Below are 26,895 nucleotides of genomic sequence, written 5' to 3'. Positions count from 1 at the left end.
GTGTATAGTTACTAACATTCTGTTACACTCGAGTGTGAGCAAGGATGGAGCTGTGCAAATAGAACTGCTTTTCAGAAACACACTGAACTGCCACGTGAATTGTGGTCTTCTTCGCTTTGCACATGTAAGTGAATGTTTCTCTCCATATATAGGGAAAAACTAAAGAATTCTGGGTGCTGTTACCGTGGGAGATAAACTGACCCTGGATGTGTAAAGATGGGCATTTGTCTGTGCGTGGTGCAAGTGTTTATTTGGACACAAATGCATGCTCCCCCCACCCCCGCGCCCCCCTTGCACTGCTAGCATTCCTTATACCCTGCACCCATAAGCACCAGGAAAAGTAGTGAGTGTTTGGGAGACCCTAGAGACTGAAGTCTAGCACTTCTCAGGCGTGGTGGTCAAGGTGGGACTGCTGATTCTGAAGCCCACAGGAAGTTTGGTGAGTAGGGCAGATGGTCAATGGAAGTGGGAAGTGCCAGGGAGGTGGAAAAGATGGGATTTTACTTCAGTAGCTCAAAACAGAACAGTTAGCTCAAGTCTGCTGACTGGCTGGTTAGTCTCTCACCTGGAGAGCTTGGGCTTTTTAAGGAGAAAGTTATTTAAGCAGGAAAATTATTTTGAGAGGTGTAGGTTTTCTTTGGGCGCCTTCTGCTTCTACTTCGTCCATACTGTTTTCTGTATTGCTGTGAGCAGCTGTTCATAGTCCATGACAATGGAAGAAGCCCACAACTGGAGATGTGGGGGAACTGGGGGTATGAAAGTGAAGATTTTATGAAATGTAGGCCCTGTTTAAAGAAGTGTGAAGTTGCCAAATTCCTTTAACAATTTAAACAAGAAAGTGTGCCTATTTGTTTATAAAAACATTTCTAGACTGCCCCAAGGTGGTGAACAGCAAAAATTTCTCAGTTTGTACACTTCTTGCAAGCCAGGAGCAGTTTTCTTTGTTGCTGAAGGCTTGGGAGTGAAATACTGGCAGCCCCCTCCTCCCCTTTATATCGGTAAAGAAAAGCTGCAGTTTTGGGTAAGATACATTTTGGGTAAGATACATTTGAGGGAACAAGAATCCCAAAGGTGTCACCCCCCTTCCCATGACGGGGGCCTGCTTGGATGGTTCGTTTCCTTCCCAGGGGAGTGAGAGTCACTTCTTCCAAAACCCCAACATTTTCTCACTCTTACTGGATGAGAAGGGGCACAGTAACAGTTGTAAGTGACTGCCAGCTCTAGAAGAGGATTTTTAAACTTGTGGAAGGTTTAGTTTTCGTATGTTTCAGGTTTCCTATGTTGCTTTTCAGGTTTTTTGTTTTGGAGATATGGTTGTAACACCCTCCTCAAACGGCTGAGGGCAAACAAATTACTGGTGAAGGCTGAATGTCAACTTTGCACTTGGTCGCATATTTGAGAACTAGTTCTTACTAAGGCAGTCTTAAGACTTGCATCTTGGGGATTGTATCCTAATACCCCAACTTTTCCACATGTCGGGCATGTTTTGCTTGGCAGAGCATCCCATTATGTGAATCCCCATCTGCAGTCTTCTTAAGTGATACAGTGCAGACGTTATTGATTGATTGAATTTATATACTGCCCTATTCCTGTAAGTCTCAGGGTGGTTCACAGAATAAAATCAAAATATAAGACCATAAAATAACAACAACCCAATAACCCCCCCCCCGCATTTACTGCCTTGTTGACAACATGACATTGGTAAACATGGCAGCCAACTAGAATATTGGCTTCCTTGCATTACAGCTGGGTCCGAGTGTATATTGAGTTTTGCTTTTATACACAGTTTTGGGGTTCTGAAAAATTACAGAATTTATGTGACATTTAAAATTATTTTCTCATGTAGAAAATAACTGCTTTAGGCCAATAAGGAAATGGCACATGTTGAAATTAAGGTTTTCCTAATTTGTTTAACTGTATTCATACCTCGGGTTACAGTCGCTTCAGGTTGCGTTTTTTTGGGTTTACAGACTGACGAAACCCAGAAGTACTGGAACGGGTTACTTCCAGGTTTCAGCGGTTGCGCATGCGCAGAAGCGCCGAATCGCAACCCGCAGATGCACAGACGCGGGTTGCAAATGTGCATCCCGCACGGATCACGTTCGCAACCCGAGTGTCCACTGTAGTATGTTAATTTCCAAATTATTTCATAAATGGCTGGGGTTATGCTGCTTGCTTTCCACCCTATTGTACAAGGACAGCTATATTTTTCCTGTCTCTGTGACAAATGCTGAAATACATTATACAGTCATTTAGTGCATGGTCTGATGCATATATAGGAGATGGTGTTGGTGGCTTTGCTAAAGGTTATCCAGTTTGATTGTGGCAGAACTGATATTTGAACCAAATACTTCCCTGCTTACATGGTTCATGTGATTAAGTAATATGCTCCACCAGTATTTATCCTTCACTGAAATATGCCACACTTTCAGGTCACTGTATGTGTTGCACATCCTTAGCATGGTTTTAGTGTCATTCTCCATTTCAGTGTCAAAGTCCTATAACACATTCTGTTATGTATTTAACTCCTGTTAAACCAGAAGAACACTTCTACAGTAGTGTTCAGTTCAAAGGTTTGCTTGATTTCTTCTACAGAAGCTAACTTTCAACACTGGTTTGTTGAAATGACTGATTCTTACATGTTGGCACATTTGAGAAATGATGCTCATCTATTTTGGTCTAATTGTTCCACAGCTATTAAGTATGCATTTAAAATCTTAGCAGTTTTCTATGTCTTACAGTCCTATAAACTATACGAAACAGGTCTGATTTCAGAGATTGTGTTGCATCTGCAGTTTTAAGTGTACACATGGCCAAAATTGTCGCATATACCAGCTAAACAGAGGGAACAATCTAATTTCTGGTTTCAGAACTACACCTCATTGAAAAACTGCCAGTGAATTCTTAACCCTGAAAATTTGCTATCCCGTCATATCACTCCTCAGCAATTTCTGTTTTGTTCTTGGAATCTGCCGATGGACCTGCCTATTAAGCATCCAGAACTTACAACTTCAAAAGATTGTCACCTAAGCCGTCAACAAAAATGCCACTAGGATTTCACTCATAATGCCCTAAGTTCCTGATGAAACCAAAAGAGAGTGAGGCGGCTGCTGCCTTCAGAAATATTATCTGAGACACTACAATTTTTTAGGTTCAGGGGTTCTCAAACCTTCTTTTAGGAAACCCTTGCCTACTGAGGAATCTCTATGGATTGGGCTTGCATGTTGCAATGGATCTAGGGACACGTACAGAGCACAATGTGAGTCGCTTCTTGCAGGGCACCAGTTGTAGGCCTCACCGTTGTCCTGAGAGCGCATCCTTGAAGGTCCCCATGTGCTCCTGGGGTGGACACTGCAGGAGAAAGCTGGCCGTGGGGGGCAGGTTGTCTGCCTGATCTTACTGAGGAAACCCTGAATGTATTTTCAAGGACCGACCAGAAGTTGAACACAATTTGAAAACTTGTGTGTGTTCTCCCCACCTCTTCCAGCCGGGAGGCACTGGTTTCGCAGAAGGAGATGTTAAAGGAAATAGCCTGATGCGTGTTAGGGCAGCACCTTGGGGGCAAAACCAGAGCCCTGTGTGAAATGCTCACAATGTTCAGACTCGATCCGTAAAGCTCCCAGCTATGTACGTTTGTATAGTCTCTGCGTTTATTTATAAATCCTTCAGGAATGAGGGCCACAGCGTGAGGTTCTCATATGGATGGTATGCATGTCAAAAGAGGAGATGTCCCCTCAAGACTGCCTTTTCTTCCCCACCCCCACCCCTTCCTGTGATGTTGACCTCATTTTCAGACTTCAAAGTGAAATCCAAACTCGGCTGCCCCTTTAAGGCTACACAATTACTGGGTGACCTAGTTCTGTCCTACAGTTTTATGAAATGGGAATGTGAACATTCCCGCACCCCCTGTGGGAAAGCGAGGATTACTTTCAAGGTGTCAAAGGGATATCTCCTGGGGCCTCTTTGTTTATGAGGCAAATGAGGGATGCAAAACAAATGGCTTCTCCCTAAGTTACTTGCGCTATGATTGGCCTGGGGTGAAATGTGAGCAGAGGGAAGGAGTATCATTTACCAGCCTCACCGTGGCAGCTGGAATGTATGTGGGGTGGGAGGGCCTGTATATCACAAGGATTTACAGACAGCAGTGGTGCGTGCGAATGATGCCTTCCCCTTCTGCTCTCTGCCCCTGAGTCCGCTCTTTTTTAACTGCATTGTAGGTTACACATTGTAGTTTGAGTCTTTCTGCATTTGAGCAGCTAGAATGTAATGGTGTGCCCTCTATATATAGGGCCTACTTAAGGTTGACTTGCTTATTATCCAGTTGTTTGGGGTTTTTTGGTGTTCTTTGCCATCCCCTCCCCGAATCTTCTGGCTTGGCAGAGCATTGCCCTGTTTTCACTGGAATACGGCCAAATAAGAGAGTCTCTCTCCTGCTACTTGAAAGTGCTCCTGCTGTTTCTTATCTTCACCAAATTACAACCCAGATGAGAGTTCCTGGGAAAGGGGGTCTCGGTGTTGCTGGGAGTGTCCAGAAGATCTTGGGTGTGTGTAATCCCCTGTAGCAATATTCTGGAAGCAGTGAATATTAAGAAGCCTTCTGAAAGGGAAACAGCCCTGACCAAAACTGCTGGTTTGAAAATGTTTAGGGATCTTCAACACAAGAAGTGCTCATTATTTACTTTGGCTGGCCTGTGTACTTGGGCCCAGTGCAAAAGTTTGTTGTGCTTGTGGGGAAATGGAATTTGTGACTTTTGTGGGACCATGATGCATGTAGTGGTGGAAGCTGTGTTTTGCATTGCCATGATGGTGCAGATTGCAGTAGTAGTGTGCTTACCCCACAAGTTGTACCAGTCATGCCTCTGTCCTATTAGGGGTCAGCTTTAGGTGTATCGGAACATGAAGATACCTTTTTTAAGTAGTAATCTGATCATCATGGTGCAAATGGTTTACACATTGTTAAATGATATTCAGTGCATTTGTTTCCCTTCCTAAAGATAGCTCTTTAAAAGGTGTTACCTCTCTGGTATCTCAAAAGTAGTATACGTCAGTAGTATATTTCTTTAAAAACATAAAATATAAAAGATTATGTTCGATTTTGCGGGCTTTGCCTGTATGATGTGTACTTTAGCTTTACATGGGACTGCACAACAGTTTGTCAATTTTATTTTAAAGTATTCATTATGTTTTACCTTTTAGCTGACATAAATCTTTCTAACATGTTGAGGGGGTTTACAGGGTTATGTTGGCCCTACTGTGAGCCTGAGAAGGAGCACTATGCATGTGTTGGAAGAACACATGTAAAATTCCATATGTGTGCGTGTGGCGATCAAGATTGGCCCAGGGTTCTCTCCCCCCAATCCTGTTGGAGGCGCTCTGTCCGTACGCTCCCTTCTCATGGTTGGTGAGGCCTTGTTGGTGGACAAGTCAGTGTTGAGGGGGAGGCTAGCCCATGCAGTCCCACAATTCCTCCATGTTGGGTTTAAATGTGTGAGGGCTTTTGTATGACCAGTGGCTTGCCCAACGCCAAACCACAAAGAGGATAGCTGTGGATTTGAACTTGGGGTTCCTACATCAAACTGCACTCAGTAGCAGATGGTGAGGTGGGGTGGCACTGCTCATCTTGCCTCCTGAGAGCTGACTCACTGCTGCTTCCCAAGAAGAAAGAGGGGAATGGGTGATGCAGCAGGGAGGTTAGTGTGGTGCAGGCACACCGACGGGAAACTCACTTGGCTTTGCCCATGTGTTTGCACCACACTGGTTTTCCCATCACTCCAGCCCTCTGCTTCCTAGCCAAGTACAGCCCTTCCGGACTCTCTGTTTGGCTGTTGGGACTTTCTGGGGGCACACCTTTCTCCAGCCTTGCTTTGTACCCTCCTTGAGTGTTTTTGCCTGGTTGGAATGTGATCTTGAACTCTGATAATCCCCTTTGCTTGCCTGGATGGAGGATAGAGAGGGAGGTGTTGGTGTGTGCAGATGATAGCCTACTGTACAATGGTAAAATTCACTGTGAACACTTTTACCTAGAATCATAATGAATAGAATGATCTGAAACTATTTGAATATATATAAGCAACTGGGAAAAAAAACCCACTTTGTGAACTAGAGGCCTCATTTGTCAACACTCATCTTCACAGTCCTTCATAAACAATACCTGCTTCCTAAGGTAATGAGCAGAATAAGTATTAACCCATATTAATGGGTGCTTAAACGGAGGATTACTGTCCAGCCAATTAGCCTTGTGAGAAGCCTGTGGCTAGATTAGAAGTGGAGCTGAAATAAATAAAGTAGAAGTCCCCCCTCCCCCATTTTTATTAAGTTCGTTGGACTTTATAAATTAGAGCCTTGGAAGTAAGTGCCAGTGTTACTGAGTGGGCATTTCTTCCACACAAGTGTAGGATTGCAGCCCTAACACTTAATTGATGTGCTTGGATGATGCACCAGAATTCACATCATGTCTATGACATCCGCATGATGCATTCAGAGAGTGCTGGAGTTGAGCTAGGGTTCAAAATTCCTCCCCGCCCCCCCGGACAGTCTTCCACCAGCCTCTCTTTCAGCCCGACCTGCCTCACAGGGGTTTTGTGAGAATAAAATGAAAACAAACAAATATCCATTTATGTCGTTAAGAGTGAAAATCTACAGTAGTATCATGGCTTTTGTTTGTGTGTAATTAGAATTGGTTGAAATTACTAGAATTGGTTGAAATTTCACCCAGTTGCCTTACCATGTTGAACTGTGTTCGCCAGCAGGTTACCTCTAATTTGAAGATTGGATGGTGGTGGACGTGTGTGTGTTTTCCCATCTACACTGCTGATAATGTTCACAGTCCTCTTTCTTCCGATACTTTTCCAGTGCAGGCCCATTTGACTAGTTTAATGACATACCCTGCAAAGGGAATTCAGCTGTGAAAACTCCTTGTGATGTTGTGAAGTTGCCTCTTCGTTCTTACCCAGATGAGCAAGCTGACTGGTATTTTTTTGGTTTTGTCTCAGTCGAGGGAGGGTGGCTGTCTAAATTATATTTCTTTTTCCAAATTGTAAGGGAAAAAGTGATCATAGCTGCTGTCATGTTCTATTTTGTGTCTCTGTGTTGGAATTTTCCATAAATGAGTCTTGCCATCCAGATGAATTTTGTGGTTGTCTCCTTGTGCTGTGCATTGTTCCTCTGTGGGCATATAGTCTTTTTCTCACACTTGTAGCTTCCCAGATGTTCCATTTGTTTCTTTGGCTGTTGATTGGAAAAGAATGGATGCCAAAGTGCTTCAGATTTCAAGTAACATTTCTGATAATTGTCCAAGGGAAACAGGAGCTATGAGGTTAACTGTCCTGAAAAGACATGCTTCATGTAAAACAGATCACAGCTATATGCCTTATCTCTTCCTTGTTCATGCAAAAGGTTTGTCTGTATTTAATAAAATCCTGTAATACTTGGCAAATCATCCTGTGAAGTGGAATATGTGATCTGATTGCCCAGAAAGCCAGGGGCATGCTCCATGCTTTATGGAGCAGTTGTGTTAGTCAGGGCTACAACTGGTGTTAACGGTGTGCAAAGTCCAAATGTTATGGACATGTGCCACAAAGTTATGGCTCCTTGGCATCTGTCCTTGAGAGTTTGGAAATGCAGCTCATGGTTTCATAATGTATATGCTAATAATAATAAGCACCAGTGCAGCATTGGTGTAGACATGCTGAACATGATTACAGTGGTACCTTGGGTTAAGTACTTAATCCGTTCTGGAGGTCCGTTCTTAACCTGAAACTGTTCTTAACCTGAAGCACCACTTTAGCTAATGGGGCCCCCTGCTGCTGCCGTGCCGCCAGAGCACGGTTTCTGTTCTCACCCTGAAGCAAAGTTCTTAACCCGAGGTACTATTTCTGGGTTAGCGGAGTCTGTAACCTGAAGCGTCTATAACCCAAGGTACCACTGTTAAATGCTAGTGCTAGTTAAATACCAGTGTGTTTTGACCACTTGATACTGGTTTACAGTACATAGTTGAATGAGGTTAAATGTCTCACTATTGTGGTTCCCAGCTAAGTAGAACAGCACTATGAAGATGTCTCAGATTTTTAACAGGAGAATCTTTATAAGGTTTTGTGCAGAAAGAAATTAAAGTTAAATATGTTGGTTTGAAGTGCAGATGGTTGTATGGTTCTGCCCCTACTTCAAGGAGGCCCCCCTTTTCTCCAAGGAACGCAAGAAAGGTGTACATCAGGCACCCACAACCTTCAGCCCTCCAGATGTTTTGGACTACAATTCCCCTCATCCCTGACCACTGTTACTGTTAGCTAGGGATCATGGGAGTTGTAGGCCAAAACATCTGGAGGGCTGCAGGTTGGGGGTGCCTGGTGTACATGGTTCTTGCCTCCGCATTTTATCCTTGAAACAGCCTTGTGAAATATGATGAACTGAGACAGTGGCTGGCCCAAGGTCACCCAGTGAACTTGGCTCAGTGGGCATTTGACACACTGACCGTTATACCACACTGGCGGTGGGGGAATGCTTAGCTTTTGTACACAGAAGGCCTGAGGATCCATCCCAGGCCTTTTTACAGTTGCAAGGATGTCTGATAGCATGATTGGGAAATATCTTTGCTTATGGTTGTGGAGAGCTGCTCCCATTTATAGCTGACATTACTAGGTTGAATGGACTAATCTTCCAACTTGGTAAAAGGCAGCTTCAAACGTTAATATGGAGGGGACCACTTAGGATCAGCTGGTTTACAGAAACAGGTCAAAATGTACATCCAAGTTCTGTGATGTGAAAGACCAGCAGTGGAACACCTCAGGCATCATTGGCAGGATTCTTCCCATAGCTGTCAAGTGTCCCTTATTTGAAGGGACAGTCCCTTATTCCAGCGCCATGTCCCGCTGCTGTCCCTTATTGATGGATGTCCCTTAAATGATGTCCCTTAAATTTCAAAGGAAGCAGCTCCTCTCCCTCCCTCCCTGCCCTGTTGCTCACCCAATAAGAAGTCTAAGAACGACTGGGGGGTGGAGCTTGCATGCCTTGTGTGTGGCTAGTTAATGCAAGCTGAGGGGTTTTTTGAATGCTGGACGCCATTTTGTTGTTGCACATGCTGCTGCAAACTTTGCAGTGCAAAGCCAGGCCGGGGAGCCATCTTAAATCGAGGCTGCATAGGCCTTGTGGTGCATGTGATTCAGTTGGTTGGACAGTGTTCTCGAAGCTACCAGCATGAGTTTGACCAGACTGCAGGAGGACAGGAAGACTGGAGTGCCTGGAACAGGTGAGGCTGCAGGTCCCTTATTTTGCCTGCTGGTCCCTTATTTTCAAGGCTGCTGGTCCCTTATTTTCAAATCTGTAAGTTGACAGCTATGATTCTTCCAGTCTTGTATATTCAGAGGTATATGCTGGGCCTTAAACATTCTGATGAGACTATTTGAGAAGGTGGCTTACAGTTGAATTACTTTGCTGTTAGGCTCCACTGAAAACTAAAGGTGATTCAAGAAAATACCTTTAGGATGGGTATTCATAGGCATCCTTTGTTTTGTGATGCGGCTTGTCGTGTTGTAATGCTGGGGTGGAAGAATCTGCATGACTGTTTTCATGACTGCATTGGAAGCTGTGGAAGAACAGGACCCATTTTTTGGAGCAGACAATGGCAGCCTAGCTCTGACCAACTCCAGTCAAGCCTTAGGAGGAGAATAGGACCGAAAAGGTGTGCTGATGCTCACAACATTTCTTCTTCTCTTAATGTATTTCTGTCTACCTCTCACTCACACATTTTAATGTGTGAATGCTTTGCATTAAAACAAACTGCTAAAATCTTTCTTCTTTCTTTGGGTCCTGTAAGTACAAAGATGTTAAAAAGTGTTGCAATTTTTGCAGTTTAGATATTGCTGTAATAACAAAGAGCAGGCATGTGTTCACTGTCTCATAGCCAGTAGCATAAATGGATTTTGCCCTAGTTGTCTTGCAATGTGATTTTGCCCTGGGCTTATCCTCAAGATAAGAGATAATACAATTGCCTTCTATTTCCAAGAATGGTTTTGTAAACCCCTTACTTTAAGTAGCTTCGTTCAACGGAGATAGCTCAATTGCTTTTTGCTCTTCTGTGGGGATTGTTGTGAGATGAATGCTTAAAAAATATTTTTATTCGGAAAAGCAAACCTGCCTCATGATTTTAGCAAAGGGTCGAGAGGAACAACTGAGATGTGGTGCTGGGTCAGGAACAAACCTCTGCACTTTCAAGGTGCTTGGGGCCAGGGCCGGCCCTTCCATGAGGCAAGGTGAGGTGACTGCCTTGGGTGGCAGTATACAGAGGGCAGCAAGTCCGGCCTCCAAGGCACGGTTCAAAATTAGCCGGCACCAGTTGCATTTGTGATTGGCAATCAGCCTTTTGCAACTGGATGGAGATTTCCAGGTGCTGCCTTTGGCACATAGCATCTCTACCTCCCTGGCCATGTGATTCAGTGCCTGGTGGCACTGGGCAGGGCAGACTTGTCTTTTGCTACTGCACTACCCTGCAAAACAGATGATTTACCCAGTAGTGCAGCAGCTAAAGACTCGTATTTGTTTTTTGCTGCTGCCGAGCAAATCAACTATTTTGCTACCCTGCAGACCCCTTGAATCACCTGGCAGGAATTTTTTTTTTTTTTTCTGTTGGGCTGCCTTGTGAATCAGGTGCTTGGTGGGGTAGAGTTCAGACCCCCAATTCACCCAGCAGCATTATTTATTTTGCTACGGGGCTGCTTGGTCTGGTAGCGGGGAAGCAAATTTTTGTTTTGTTTTGGTGCCCACAACCTAGGTCCCAGGAGCCACATGGCTCCTGGCTTTCCCATCCCAGTTTCTAACACTGCTCCAAGGAACTCATTGTGTGTAGATTTTCATTCTTCTCCTTGTTCCTGATGTAGAGCTTCACCCTCTCCTTCTTCCCTGTCTGGGGTGTGCATGCACCATTTTGTGGTTTGCCTCAAATGCCAAAATGTCCTGGGCTGGCCCTGCTTTTGGCAGCTCAGAAAGCAGCACAGCACAGAAAAGATTCATCTCTGTTCTCTTCTTAAGTATAGTTGGGGCTGGGAGTGATAGATCGTCCCTGCAGATTGAAGGCCCTTTGAACGCAGTGCAACTGCTGGAATGATCCCTCGCCACATCTGTGCTTGAGAAGAGGGCTGGGGCAAATATATGCTTGTCACTTGGTACTTCAGAAGCCCTTAGAGTGACCCAGGCATGCAATGCATCTATGGGCTTCCATGTCAGGAGAGAAGATCCAGGGGTGGGTAGGACTGCTGCGTTATGAATATAGCACGAGACATTGTGAACCCCAGAAAATGGGTATGCAATAAATTAAGAATCTTGTCCTATGTACTTTAGCCCCATATTTTCAGCTCTGTTTATTTGTTATGCAGACCATAAATACTTGATGCAGCATAGTTCTCAAGATGACCACAGCAGAACATAGTAGGTGGTATTCAACTAGGTTTTACTCAGAGGAGACTTACTGAAATCAATGGGCCTAGCTTAGTCATGTTGTTTAATTTCACTGGGGCTACTCTGAGTAAAACTTAGTTGAATACCACCCAGTATATATGGACATGTATTGTGCCTTTTAAAATAAGAGTATAACAAAGTCTATAATTGAAGTTTAGAAATACAACCATATTTGAAACAGCTTCATTTGTACAGACTTACATATGCTTTACTGTTTTTCCCCAGTCCTGAAAACATTCACTTTTGCAAACAATTTTCTTTTTCTTTTTTTGTATGAAAAAGTGTGTTTGAATAGTCAAAGAATGACTGTTGGTCACTTACCCCGATAGACTGCTGTTCTGAGCAAAGCTGGACCTTCAAATTCTCCTTTGTGCCTTGGAGTGCATATACAATCCTGCCAGTTTTGCTTCAGGCTGATTGTATTATTCCTGTCCAAACAGTTCCCAGCATGCGAGTAGTGTTTAATTTGTACAACAGATCTAATTCTGAGTTATTCCTTTAAAGCTGAGACTGGTTGAAATGAAAGGCAATTATGGTTAGCTTGAAACTGCTTGCCTGGTGTAAGAAATAAGAAAGATTCTTGCAATTACTTTTATTGTGATGAGATCCTCTTGAGAGCAAACCACTCAGGCCTGTGTCTCAAAACAACTCTGACTGAGTGCTGCTAATATAAAAAGCAGATTTAAACATTTCAGCTGTTGGGCATTACAGCAGCTGTGAAATAGACCATAACTGGAGGAAAATCCACTTGAGCGACAGTTTGCCTTCATTTACTCACAGGGAATTCCAGTCCTTCGTTTGAGTAGCACAGTTCTACTTGAGGGCAGTATTTGTTCAGTTGTTTGTTTGTTTTTTAAATGATTTTATGGGTGGAGGTTGTTAATGAACAGTGCAAATGCAATGCAATACTAAATGAAAGTTCAACAGCATGAATTGGTAGCCCAAAGCGTGGTATTTACAGTAGCTTTGCCTGCAAGTTCCCCAAAGCACATGTGCTTGATTTGCCAGTCTGCACACACGCCTTTGTCTTTTGGACATGTTTACAGCTTGAAAAGCAGGGCAGAAGACTTTGCATCTTTATCATATAGCTTTGCAAATAGTCTGGGAAAAGCCCTAGCTAACCAAGTTACCATGTTACCTATGCTATTAAGAGTGAAGGGCAGAGAAAGAACCACACTCCTACTATATATTATAATGTCTTTGCCTAAGTCAGTGTTTCCCAAACTTGGGTCTCCAGCTGTTTTTGGAATACAGTTCCCAGCATTCCTGACCACCGGTTCTGCTAGCTAGGGATGATGGGAGTTGTAGTCCAAAAACAGCTGGAGACCCAAGTTTGGGAAACACTGGCCTAAGTGGTTGGAAGCTATGCATCTTGGGTAATGTCAGTCTTGATTTACTGTAATTTGTAGTTGGAACTTGTGCTGAACTTAAGTTATGTAAAGAAATAAAGAGGTGTGTATCTTGTTAATCTTTTAGTGGATTAACACTTTAGGTGGGATTGGGGAACCTGTGGCTCTCCAGATGTTGTTGGACTACAGCTACCATTATCCCTGAGCACTGGCTATACTAGCTTGGGCTAAGGGAGTCCAGCAACTTCTGGAGCACCACCATGGGTTCCTCATCCCTGCTTCAATGTGTTTCAGAAGTTTGAAGCCTGTCCTTTTTACTCAGAGCATTTTCTGCTCCATTGTCTTGGATACCCCTGAAATTCCACAGAGTGCCACAGAGGACCCGTGGGCAAAAATTGCATGTGCAACTGAATGATTTCTAAATGCAGGTGCTGTCCTTTGCTTTTGGTAGCACATGCATTTTCAAACATCTGACATTGTGCATCTGGCCACTAATAAATATTTTTGTCTGAATCAAAGTCAGTTTGGTTTGGGATAATTGACTGAGACAATGGGGCTACAATATCTGTGCTATTAATTGAATCTGCACCATTGTTGGTCATCAGTACCTTATCTCAGTTATCCTCACAACAACTCTGCAAGGTAGGTCAATGTTAATCCCCATAGTACAGATGTGCAGTTGAGAGAAGGGGGTTTCCTCCTAAGTGTGATCATTGTAGAGATGAGATCTGAAAGAGACTAGTCTCTTATGTGCTGGATGAGTTTGCATATCACATTAAACCATAGCTAAAAGCAAACTTTGGTTTAACTCATTGCACAGACTGCTGCTGCAATGCTGTCTTGCCCAGCAGCTCCACCTGTCCTGCTGTTGCCAGGAAACAAGCCATATTCTGGTTGGTCATAATGTCTGAACCTGGGCTCATGTCTCTCCAAACAAGCCATTAGCTGTGAGCCAAGAACAAACCTTAGTTACCACTCATGGTTTGTCATAAGTTTGGTTCTTGAAGTGGGGGAGGAGCAGAGAACATTTGAGCAGCTTGCACATTCCCATTAAACTGTTGTTTGTTTTGAACTGTGGTTTAATACGATGTGTGACCAGGCCTTTCAATAATTTAATAGACACTTTGGCTTGCATTGACTTGTAAGAGAAGCCTGCAGATATATGCTATGAACTGACCACTGTGTGAATAAAAACATCAAGCAAGTTTCGTGTAGTAAGTTACAAGGGCACACAGAAATTGGAAAAAGCATCTTTAATGATTCTGTCAAGGGGCATCAGCCTTAAGAGACGATTTGACAGATCTTTCCCCCCTACCACTGGAAACTGGCTTGTAAATATAACTAGTGACACTGTTTAATTGACAGCGTGATGCTGGAGAAGTTTTGGGGGCCATCTGCTAGCAGCCAGGATCACGAGGCAAAGCTTATACAACAAGAAGCAGCCTAGAGACACTGGGATGCTTCACAGGAATCCTTCAGTTAATTTAGCCTTTTAGGCTTTAGGGAATTGCTCTGGCTGGTTGCTTGCAATTACTTCACAGTGCGTCAGCTATACTTTTAAAGCTCACTGAGCAATAGTTCATAGAGATCAGTTGCTGAATAAAATTCTGTGGCTCTTGAGCCCTGTCTTATCATGTTTGTTTGCAGTTTAACAGGAAAAGGGTGGGAAGAGAACCTGTGACCTTGTGGAGCTGAATCATGTGGTCTTGTCACAGAGCAGATGATTTTTTAAAAACAAGGGCACAGTGGAATTCTCACCACACGTGTGTCTATTAAATTTCTTTTCATCAAACCTATCTCCAAAAACCATTTTCAAAATAATGTCAAAACCCAAAGCAACTGCATTGTTAATGCTTGGCATAGCATTCCAGATGATGGGCGTACAAAATGGTATCTGTATTCACCCATAATAATTTTGGGCTAATATAACCATGCTCCTCTTTTTCCAGGTATCTGTTTCTTTATTTGCAAATAGGATAGGAGCGAAATAGTCCTAAGTAAAGCCTGTCGCCTGCATAGATGTCTATTTTTCTCACTGCAAACATTTCCTTTGTGTACTGTATGGTAGTAGTGAGAGCGGAGAGACATCTCTGTTTGATGATCATAAACTTTATGTTTGAATTAACAGTAGAATGAATCATGATAAAATGTGAAAGGATAATGTAGTCCAAACAAGATGTCTTTTATAGGGAATCCCTGATGGTGTATACAGATGTTACTTGGCATGGGATGCAATGTTACACAGTGATTCCATTTTGTTCTTCTGGTAGCTAAACCATGTCAGCCGCTTTTGGCAACACCATAGAAAACTACCAGCTACTTGGTGGATGGACAGAGGTTGTGTCCTAGGCAACTTAGGTTTTGAATAGTTATTGCCCTTCATTCCTGTTTAAGGTATTTATTTTTAGTAAGTGTTTACCTTTTAGAACAAATAAAAATGGGCTTAACCCACATAGCTTGCCTCACAGTGTAGGGTAAATATTCCAAAATAACTGCAGTAACGTTGTTTTTGGCTGCCATCCACTAACTGCTTTCTCCAAAGCACTCTATTTGAAGTCTGTGGGATTATTGCAAGACGAGTGAGTAGGTTGTAGCTAGCAACCAAAGCAGTGCAGGCTTTTTCTTCTCCTCTCATATATATTGTGAGAAACGGCCCTTGGGAACATTTCAGGTTTTGATTCTGGAGTTAAATTTGCATTGTTTCTCCTCTAATTTAAAATTCTGACTCCAATTATTTTCTCTTTTGCCCGTGTCCCCAGTTTCACTGTTTAAATGGCCATTGGAGGGCCGTTTCACACATTACACAGCAGGAAACGCTGGCACCTTTGGCTGGGTACCACAGCCAATCCCACAAATGATTTGTTAAACGTCATTTGCACTTTGTATTTTTTATTTTGTGTGAGAGTGTGTGTGTGTGGGGGGGGTATAAACACAAAACATTTTAAAGATATGTGTGAATTATAATGTTTGAAGACTCCCTGTGAAATTTTTTATTCTCATTTTAGATTTTCATATATGTAGGCTTTGTTTGTCTTGTTAAGAGCACCTGTTTAATTTATATGAATGTGAGTGTATATGAATCCTGATAAATGCATCAAGAACTTGATTCCTCTGTCCTTTCCATGTTAACTATTGTATGTATGTTGCTATGAGACCTTCTGGTCAAAGGGGGGCTGGTCTTCAACAAATACATACCGCATTTCCTTAAAGCAAATTGATTTAATTTACTTGGTAGAAATGTTTATGCAAAATATTTTTTATTAATGTAAATTTTTTAAGAGGACTTCAGCTAAGCAGAGAAGTTAATGAAAAATGTAGTTTGTGACATTGAAATAATTATTTCTAGAATATGTTTTTCTTTTGTGTGTATGTGTGGAGATTAATGTATGCTTAGAGCGGCAATCCTGGCTATATTTATTTTTACTGCTTTTTTATTTATTCTGTGCAGCTTATGAAAGCTTTCGTAGTGTTTTCTAGTGTGAGCAAAACTTGCTTAGTAAGCTTCTTGGCTATATGGTTTTTTGAACCTATTTCTTTCTGGTCCCAGTTCAACACTCTGCCCATTATATATCATGACCTACGGTTTGAAGACGAAAGAGGCTTGTACTTCTTTGTAGTGGTAGTACTGCTGCTCATGGGTGTAGCCAGGATTCCGTACTTTCAATGTGGCTTCAGTGGCCAGGAGTGCCGAAAGCCTGCTTTTCCCTGGCTTGTCAATTACAGCTGGAAATGCTGATAATGTCTGCATCTTCAAGTGCATGTAAATATGCATGTGTGGCTCTGTGTTGTGTATGGCTTAAGACCCAAGTACTTGAAGGAAGAATGCCTTCCTCAGTACCAGGAAAACAGTGATTTAAGATCTACAAGACAAGGCCCTTTGTGTGTTACTGCCACACAGGATGGGCCCCCCTAAATGGTGGTGTCCTGTTGGAACTTCATCCTTATTAAGTGTGTCAATTATTTATATTGATTTTTCCAAATTTCAACCTGGTTATGCAGAGTGGGATGGCGGTTTCACTTAGCAATATATCGCTGGTGAAACCACCACTGCTTTTGAGTCCCTCTGCTAGCAGCACCTTTGGCCAGTGTCATTCCTATTAACGAGAGGTTGAGATACAACTTATGTTCAAGTCCATTGTCTCTTTTTTTAAGGAGGGGGAGGAATAAGTTCTAGTTTCCAACGACATCCATCGAAACAGCCAGGCTCCCCACCCACACTGCTTTAAGTCTTCTTTTAAATATCAAAGTTACAAGTGAGGATGGTTTGATTTACTATGTATCTCTTTAAATCTTGTATTTGGAGAGGGTTGCCAAATCATAAACTTAAGAACTTCCATAATGTAAAACATAGCGGAGAGCCCCCCTCTCCTCCATCCACCACTACCAACACAGAATAAAATCTTCTCCAGATTTCAAACCTCACTTCAAGGCAGCTGGATAGTCTACAGTTCTAGTGTCCACATCTCCTTTACTTAATTCCAATTACCAGCCAATCATTAGGAGAACCTCTGCTTTTGATGGCAGTCAGGAGGGTTTGCATCATGGCAAAGGTGCTAGAGGCTCAACACCGTCCACCCCCATGCTGACCCATGTGGGAGCGAGTCAGTGAGGTGACCGCAGGTCAGCCTGCTCCCCTATACCCTTGGAGGTTTCAGGGAATGATTTAACGTTCTCTTCCCCTTCGTCTGAGCCTCTCTTCGACGTGAGAGAGCCACCGCCATTGCGCAGAACTGGAAACCGGAACTCCCTCCTTATTAAGATCAGTCTGTCCCCCCCCCGACCTCTTTGTCCCATCAGCTCTTCAGTATACCTGAAGGAGCGTCTCCACCCCCATCATTCTACCCGGACCCTGAGGTCCAGCACCGAGGGCCTTCTGGCAGTTCCCTCACTGCGAGAAGCAAAGCTACAGGGAACCAAGCCTTCTTGGTAGTGGTACCCACCCTGTGGAATGGCCTCCCACCAGATGACAAAGAGAACAACAACTACCAGACCTTTAGAAGACATCTGAAGGCAGCCCTGCTTAGGGAAGCTTTTAATGTTTGATGGACTACTGTTGGAAGCCACCCAGAGTGGCTGGGGAAACCCAGTCAGATGGGTGGGGTATTAATAATAAATTATTATTATTACTATTATTATTATTATTATTATTATTATTATTATTATTATTATTATTAAAGCATAAGAAGAGTGACATAATGTGTATTTGTATTTCTGCTTGTATTTCATAGAAAATAATTTCATATTGACCTGTCAGCTTTGCTTTGCTGTTGGCCACCCTGTTCACTTGAAAGTTGAAGGGTTGGATATAAAATGTAGTTGTTGCCAGATTATTTAATTAAGAACAAAACTAAATGTAGTGGTAAAATATCAGAGAACGGTCAGGGAGCAATTTACAAAGCTTCTCAATGGTTTTAGATCTGGAGGATTGAAGCAGTCATTCTGAACTCCATGCTGTATTTTCTCCTGCTGTGTTTCTCTCATATTGATGACTTAGCCAGTGGTAGTAATCTGCTAAGTATGGATCCTACAGTTAAATTGTCGGTGGAAACATAGCAGGCATTTTTGGCAGGTAAGATGGCAAAGCCAGTGAAGGCCAGTGTGGCGGTCAGGGAGGTGAATTTGTCAGCTTGGGCCAGGCTCAATCTTTCAGCCTAACCTATTGTATCTCACAAGGTTGTGGGGAGGATAAAGTGGGGAGGGGAGAGCCACATACACCACTTTGAAGGAAAGGAGGTATATAAATGTAATAAAAAAGGACGTGGGAATTTGTCTTGGTACTGCTGTACTGCCTGCGTTCAGAGTAGCTGCTGCCCACAGGCTTGAAAAATTCCCCCGCCCCCCTCACCACAGATGGTGAAACATTCTGGTCTGCAAACACAGCAAGCTGTCACCTGCTTGCATTTTTGTCATAGTTTTTGGATTGTTAATTGCACAGACTCTTTGCTGGGAGAGATGTATGGGCTTGCTACTTAACTGATATTTGTTCCTCTTTCAGTGCAGTTTGGACAAGAGCCAGGGGGTCTTCCTTGCTTTTGCCGTCAGCGTCAACACCTATCTACGGTAGAGGAACTATTTTTATGATGGGAGCACAGGAAGCTGCCAGAATTGTCTTATGTCATGCAATGGCTCTCCAGAGTCTTAAGCCGGTCATATATAGAGATGAGCAAGGCTGAACCTGGAATTAGAAGCAGCCTGGGCTGTGCTGCAAAGCTGCTGCCCTTTTGCGAAGAGACTCCTGGGTTCTGCTTCATGGCAGAGGCTTCTTGGGCATAGATTATTGTGTGCATGGTCAACGCACACAAAATGCTGGCTGGCTTATTAGTCTGCTTCATTTCCCTGTGTGAATGGAGTGTGCACCCTAGAAAGCACAGAATCTTTGGCTACATGATGCAGAGCAAGAATGGTATTTGTGCAGCCCTCTCAGGAAATCCATTTAGGTGATCCCCCCTCCCCTTAGAGGAACTCTCTTTGAGCATCTTTACGATTTATTGGAACTATCAAACTAGTCAAAAGTTCAAGCAGTAAGTCATTATAAATAGTCTAAAAGTAATGGGATTCATGTGGCTTTCCTTTAATATCCACATTGGACCACAGTAAATAGAAACTACAGTCCTTGATGTTTCCTTTATTACTTGAAAATATTTCCTTTATAACTTAGAATATAATCCTCCCTCCCAATATTCTGCTATTTGTGGTCTTCCTGTTTTTTGTTTGTTTTTCCTTGCCTTTGAGAGTACAGACCTGGTTAGGGGAACAATTTGCTTACTACGTTAAAAGCTTGTTACTTACTTAAGAAGAAAAACATATCTTGAATTGAAATAAGGAATGCTTTTCAACCATCTTCTGCTGCAACCACAAAATAATGAATTAAATGTGGCTTGACCTCAGCTAGACTGGAAGATGAAGTGATGTGATCTAATGGCTATTCCAAGGAGCTAAAGAGACATACAGAGCTAATTTAGGCACTTTTATCTGACAGAGCTCTTGCATCTCTCCTGACCTTTGGTGTTTAAAAATAATGCATCATGCCACTCCCATAGTTCCTGTCTGCAAAATATATTTGTGTGTTTGCTCATCCTCTTTCCATGTCCTGCTTTGCTATGTTCACACTTGGTGCCTAATGGCCAGTATGGTGGGGTAGCGCCACAATCCTAGATTTTTGTGGTCAGCTGGTGTCTCCTTGGTGATTCCCTTAAGAGCATGAGTGCTGCTGGCTCAGACCAAGGACACCTTGTTCATTGTTGTGTTTGTCAGCATAATTCCTCTTAAGAATGCAACAGATCTCCCTTGTTCTTTGCAACACATGGCCTCTAAATGCCGAGGACCCACTTAGCTACCATGGCTTGCTTTTCCTGAATTCACACCAAGCATGTAACTGTGTTCATGTTGGGATAGGATTCATGTTGAGATGTCTTTGGGATGTTCACCAAATACTTGCTTTATTCTTGGGCTTGCACGACATGTAAAAATCTGTGTTAGAAGCTCCTATTTATTTCAAAAGGAGTTTAAGTACAAAGAGCTAGCCTTAATGATTCTTTGGCTCATAACCTTAGACTTCCTTCACACTGTACCCCAAGGATAGGCAAGCTGTAGCCATGGGGCCACAGGAAGCTTTCTGTAGAATTTCAAAGCCTTGTACAAGCAGTCAAGCCTCATGGCAAGAGAAATGTTGAGTGCATTTATCTCCCACCTTTTTCTCCAAGGAGTGCATGGTTCACATGACTTCTCAGTTAATCCCTCCAATGACCCTGTGAGGGAGGTTAAGAGGCTGTGACTGACTCCAAGCTCACCCAGTGAACTTCATGATCTCCCAGGTCCTACTCTGAGACTCTAACCACTACACCCCACTGGCTTCCTAGAGTACTTCTGCTATGGGGCAGCTATATAAATTAAGTAGGTAAATAAATAAATAAATAAATATGGGAAAGCAAAATGTCACTTAGAGAAGTATTTGAAATATTTTTCTTAAAGCTTGAATTTATAATGCATTGTTTTATATGATGATTTAATGTGTTGTAAACTACTTTGAGATTTTTTTCTTTAAAATATAATGTGTAATAGAAATGAAAAGACTAACAACAACATCAACTTCCCTTGCGGGGGAGGGATTGGTGCCTGGACATTCTGTTGTGGCGACTGCAATCCAGGTTTAAGGTGCTATTTGGCAATTACAGTAGCATATATATCTGAGTTTCTGACAATGCCCTGAGTGTTGCATTGTATCCTTGTTCCATTATGCTCACGAAACCTTTTCTCGTAGGCAGTGGTGTGCCCACTGTTTTCCTGTTTGCTTCACAATGGAGCGAGAATTCTGAACCCCAATCTTTCCCCTCCAAATCCCGTTGCATCTAGTCCTTGTTTCTCTTGACTCGGTGGATTGTGAGGTGAATGGGAATTGTAGGAATTAGGGTTGTAGCCTGCTTCTGTCATCTTTATGTGCCAAAAAATCTGGCCTCCTACAACTACCATTACTGGATAGAGCCTGCAAGTCTAGGAATGCGCAAGCTTGACCTCATGCCTTTCTGAAGAGAATGATAGCAGCAGATTATTATCCATTTAAATGGATTCTGGAAAAAGGTTATATTCAGACAGTCTTTAAAAATGTATTTCTAGCCTTTTTCAAGTGCATCCTTTTACAAGCAGCCACACACAACTGTGTGCTTGGAATAGCTTTATTTGAAGGGAAGGAAGGCAAATCTAACTTGAGTTGTCTGTCAGATGCTCTCACCACTCAGATTCTTGTGCCAATGAGGACTGAAGCACAGCTTTGGCCACCCATGTCTTTTAGCAGACAGAGGGTTGTGTTCAGGCTAGCAGCACAATTCTATACATGTCTACTCAGAAGTAAGTCTATTGAGCTGGTTGTATTTTTATGTCATTGGAATGTCCTGTAATTTAGATAATGAAGAATAGCACTTAAACAAAAATCACCCCCCTTTGTTTTTGTTTTAGCTTTTCAAGCAGCAGTGGAAGCCCTGGATTGCTCTGTTACTCACAGTTCCCCTTGATAAATACTCAGGATGTGAAAGCTCATGCTTTGACAATCCCACAGCAGCCATAGGTAAAGGCCCAGCCTGTGTGGAAACAGGAGATAGGTGCACACAAGTTTGTTATGACAATGCTTTGCGTTCATACAGCACTTCATGTATGTTCAGCATATACCCATTTATCTCTGTCATCTTTACAACTCTGTAATGTGGATCAGCACCATCTGCACTGGGGCCCAGAGAACATTGGCTTGCCTTCCTAAGGCTCCCTAGTGATTGCAATTCTGAAGCAGAGGTTTGATCTGGATCTTTCCCACTTCACACTCAGGCATTGCATGTATACAACCACAGTCCTGCTGTTTGCTTATCAGAAAAAAATGTAGTTGTTGATTTAGGTTCTAAAAGCTGGCATATTTCTACCATGAGACTACTATGCATAGGAAGGGGTGGGAGTGTTTGTTTTTCTTGTGGAAGAACCTTATCCAGCAACTGAGAATTTCCGAAGCCACTTTTCCTTAACCAACAATTCCTTCATAACTTTGTTGTGCTTAAACTTAAAACATATTCCTTTTAACTTGGGTTCTGCAGAGATTTCAGTTTAGCTGTAAGTGGGAGTGATTCATGGCCTTTCTATATAGAAATGAGAAAATAAAGCGCTAGAGCAGGGGTAGGCAACCTAAGGCCCGGGGGCCGGATGCAGCCCAATCGCCTTCTCAATTTGGCCTGTGGACGGTGCGGGAATCAGCGTGTTTTTACATGAGTAGAATGTGTCTTTTTATTTAAAATGCACCTCTGGGCTATTTGTGGGGCATAGGAATTCGTTCACCCCCCCATATAGTCTGGCCCACCACATGGACTGAGGGATGGAGGACCAGCCCATAGCTGAAAAAGGTTGCTGACCCCTGCTCTAGACACTGGACAAACCCCCAAAGCCTTATTTCCAAATAATTCTGAACTGTGGCAAAAAGTTAGTGGCAAGGAAGGTACTCCTAATTAGTAAGAAGGAAGTTTGGCATAGTTCCAGCATGCAGCTCTTACAAAATACTCTACAAAGCAGCATGCAACTATAGCCAGAATGCTGTGGTCTGATGCAGCTCTGCTGTTCATATGTCACTCTTGGATTACTTGTTACTTGTGTTTATCATTCTGAAAGGAGTGCCTCTGTGTCTTGAAATAGTAACACGGGAAGCCTCCCTTAGGGCATACTCTAATGCAGGCATAGGCAAACTCGGCCCTCCAAATGTTTTGAGACTACACTTCCCATCATCCCTGACCACTGGTTCTGTTAGCTAGGGATGAAGGGAGTTGTAGTTCCAAAACATCTGGAGGGCCGAGTTTGCCTATGCCTGCTCTAATGCTTGATGTGGGCCTGATGCAGCCATCTTTATAGGAGGTTTTGTATTCATGGTCCAATATAATTTATGGTCCAACTGGATTCACTGCCAGCTTGGCTCATTCCACATCTATTAAGTAAGATGTGGTTTTGCTCACTCTGTATAAACAAGATTGGTCAGTCGCAACTGCTGCATCATGTCAACAGCTATGTTTATAAAGGTCATGAGAATGGTGCCTTGGTCATGTGTCGGGCTGGACAATGTTGGGTCTTCAACGTGTATCACCAGCCAAACATCGCCGTTTGGGGATATACTGCAATGTTGAAAAAAGCTGCATTGGCCCCAGCCAGCAAGATGCTGGGTGAAACTGCCACTGCTCTCATTGTGGCAGCTGAGGTGCTTTCACTCAGCACCTTGCGAGCTGTGCCCAATACAGCTGGCCCCAGCCTGCTGTTCAGCTGGGGGGCGGGGGGCGGAAAGGCTCCTGCCCCCAGCAGAGCCAGCCATGAGTCCCCTGCCACTCGCATGGAGCAGCAAGGACCTTGGGGCTCCTTGGCCAAGCTCCCTCTGCCTTCACTGGCATGGGGCAGCCAGGCAGGGTCAGGCTCTCTCAGCTGGGAAGGGTGCACTTCACGCTCCCCAGCTGAGCAACCCCGATTTTGCTCCCACTCGTGTGTAGCGGAGTTGGGAATCTCTCAGCTGGGAAGTGGAGGCTTTGCGCTCCCCAGCTGAGCAGCCCTGATCCTACTTGTGTGCAAGCAGGAGCAGAGGCAGGGCTCTCTCAGCTGGGGAGGGGGAGCACTTTAACAGAGCCCCCATCCTGCCGCTGGCTCGTGGAAGCAGGTGGCGGGTTTGGGGCTGCATAAAACTGCTTGGCTGAGACGAGGGCAGCAGTGCGCTCCTCAGCCAAGCAGTTTAGAGAAGCGGAGGGAGGAACAAGCTCTTCGATTCAGCTTGATTCTCCCTCTGTTGGGGCAGAGCGCCATGGCAGTAACACTCAGCAGTATATCGCTGGTGAAACCACCGCCACTGAGTCCCTTTGCCTCCAGCTCCTGGCTAGTTTGTTTCTCCCTCAGCGCACTGGGCACTAGAGGCAGAGGGACTCAAGAGTGCTGGCAGTTTCACTAGAGATATACTACGGAGTGAAGCTGTCATGGCTGTCTGCCCAGACCTATTCACATGTGAAGTTGGAACATAGAAACTCCCTGGGATACTTCAAGTGAAATTCTTGCAAATTCAGTTAAAAAGTTACTATCTAAAGATTCAGTGGAATGCTAGATGAGGTACTCACTTTGTCTGATGCAGCAAGGGAAATATAAGTGTACTGTCCTGCTTTAAAGAATTACAGCCCTGTTACTGAAGCCTTCTCTCTCAGTTGACCACCTGAATATAGATTTGCTTGCTCTGTTCCTATTCATTCCTTTGAAACAACAACAACAACAACTTTATTATCTATACCCCGCCCATTTGGCTGGCTTTCCCCGCTATTTGAGTTCTTTCACTGGAAACAGACACTGAGATCCTTTGCCTTTTCTACCTTTTGCAGGTAATGCAGCTATAATACAAAGTTCGGTTCAAGCTGATATCTCTTACAGTTCAGAGAGTCATTTCCTCTTGTTAAATTCACACCCTGAAACCACAAATTGAGTGCTACTGACTGTAGGATGATGGTACTCGATAGACCTATCCCTAAGGAATGACAATATATGGTGGTTGCTTCAGTAGTAGCACACTTCATTCTGACTCAGAATTGAATCAGCCTCCAAGGCTGGAGCTCTGGGCATTGCCTTTTTTTTTGCCTGCCTACCTGTGGCAAATGGTGTGGACCTTCTATACATGACTAGTTTAGGGTGGTGAATGAGAGCTAGGTTGCATTCAAACAACATTTTTCTGATGTTTTCTTACCTGATAATTTCCATTGTTTATACTTTGCAAATCTAGAGGAAGTTTAGCACTCATTTCCATGTTAATTGGGTTTTACTCCATTGTATTATTTCTTCTAGGATATGTATCATATTGGTCCGGATATAAGTCGCACCCGCAGATAAGCCGCACCCGCAAATAAGCCGCACCTTTAAAATTCAAGGGGGTGGGGGAGAAAAAATGACAATACCTGAATACGGGTACTATTCCCCCGCGCTCCCGAGCTGCTTCCGGGGGGCAGGGAGCTGCGCTGCTTTGCCAGTGGCATCAGGTCACAAATATAAGCTGCACTTGTAACTTTTCATGGTCGGAATTTGGGGGGGGGAGTGGCTTATATTCAGGCCAATACGGTAACAATTCTTACTTTCGCTTCTAGCATGACCCTGTCTATGTAAGAAAATGTGCTTACTCTCATTCCCCTCCCCCTTTACAGATAAAGAATAGTACTGTTTTTATGTGTGCATGCCTTATCATAGAAGGGGCATCTACTGTAGTGTGATTTTGCTGTTGGAATCAGTATTTCTTTTCCATGAGCAAATGTTGCTTCGGTAAAAGTTGGTATCGTTCCCTATATTATTTGGGACCAGCAGAATTGGTTGGTAGCAACACCTTTCTTGAGAAACATGTGCATTTGTTCCAGATGGCTAATGGCACAGCCAGAGCTTCCAGGTTCATTAATTTTCATCCCATGCTATTTAAAACATTTTCCCTCCAAGTATGCCTCATGGCCCAATTACAGGCTGTTCTACTCCTCCTCAATCAGACACAAAAATTAAATGGTGCAGCATCTGAGTTTGTAGACGAAATCTTTGGCCATTTTACTCTCCACCCCTGGGTCAGAAACCTCTGTTGCTGCTATATAGTGCCGCCTTGTTCTTGTTCTTGTTGTAAGTTGGTGGGTGGCATTGATACTACTTTAATATCATGTCCTGCTTTGAGTGGCCTCTTCAAATTCTAGGATATATACAGTAATGCCATAATTCACCTTTTGATGCTAGACTATTTCTAAGATCATGCCAAAGATACGCAGTTTTAAGAGTCTGCTTGCTTTCCCTGAGTGAGTTAAATATATGCTTAAATCTATCTTGCTAAAACTCGTAGGATTGTTGAAATATTTCCTCATGTTTAGATCATTTGTGCCCAGTCTGTATGCCAGCATTCTGACGAAGGTCATCTAAAGGAGAGTACAACTTGGAGCACTATCCTGTTGCTACATAGCAAATAAGACTAAAGACGTTTAAAAACAATAAATGTAGTGGTTGCTCATTTTTCAGTCCTTGCTTTGGTCTGTTTCACTGCATTTGATCTTTGTATGGCTAGAAGGATAGAATTTGTAAACTTAAAGAAGGGGCATATTCCACTCCAGTCTGTCAAGTTTCTGTTCTGCCCACTAGATCTTTGTGTTCCTGTTAAAACCAAGCTAAACAACTCTCACCACTTTGCCTTGAATACCTTTAGCATTGGTATATTAACACTTCGAATAATAGAATTGTAGAGCTGGAAGGGACCACAAGGGTAATGCAAAGCAGAAATCTTCTGCACAGTGTGAAATTAAGAGTCTTAGTGTCCCTGTCCGAATGTCTCTGGCGCTTGCCTTTATCTGAAGCCATTTGGCCCATCTTACTGGCTATCATGTCTTACTGTACACTCATTGCATAGTTCTACCCTGTTCTCATTTGGATGAGCAGAAAAGATTTTCACTTTTGTTTCCTAGGGATGGTTCATTCTGAACTGGATGTTGCCCAGCTCCTGTCGGCTTTCCCTGGGGGTCCATTTAAAGCTGCTTGGCAACTTTTTGATTAGTATGAAAGACGCCAGCCGTCTGCTTCCATTTCTGTCCAAGTAAACCCTGCC

General features: G+C 43.3%; 1 protein-coding gene and 1 long non-coding RNA gene across 2 annotated transcripts in view; one reads left to right on the top strand and one right to left on the bottom strand.

Moving 5' to 3' along the window:
* Positions 1-26,895, top strand: part of PPFIBP1 (PPFIA binding protein 1) — a 114,977-nt gene that overhangs the window by 4,125 nt on the left and 83,957 nt on the right. The window lies entirely within an intron of this gene.
* LOC309351515 overlaps positions 1-26,895 on the bottom strand; it is a 103,024-nt gene that overhangs the window by 67,833 nt on the left and 8,296 nt on the right. The gene's annotated exons all lie outside the window — the stretch shown is intronic.

Source organism: Podarcis erhardii, assembly GCF_964252035.2.
Source record: "Podarcis erhardii genome assembly, chromosome: 10".
In the NCBI taxonomy this organism is placed as follows: Eukaryota; Metazoa; Chordata; class Lepidosauria; order Squamata; family Lacertidae; genus Podarcis; species Podarcis erhardii.
This window is presented reverse-complemented; position numbering and strand designations above follow the sequence as displayed.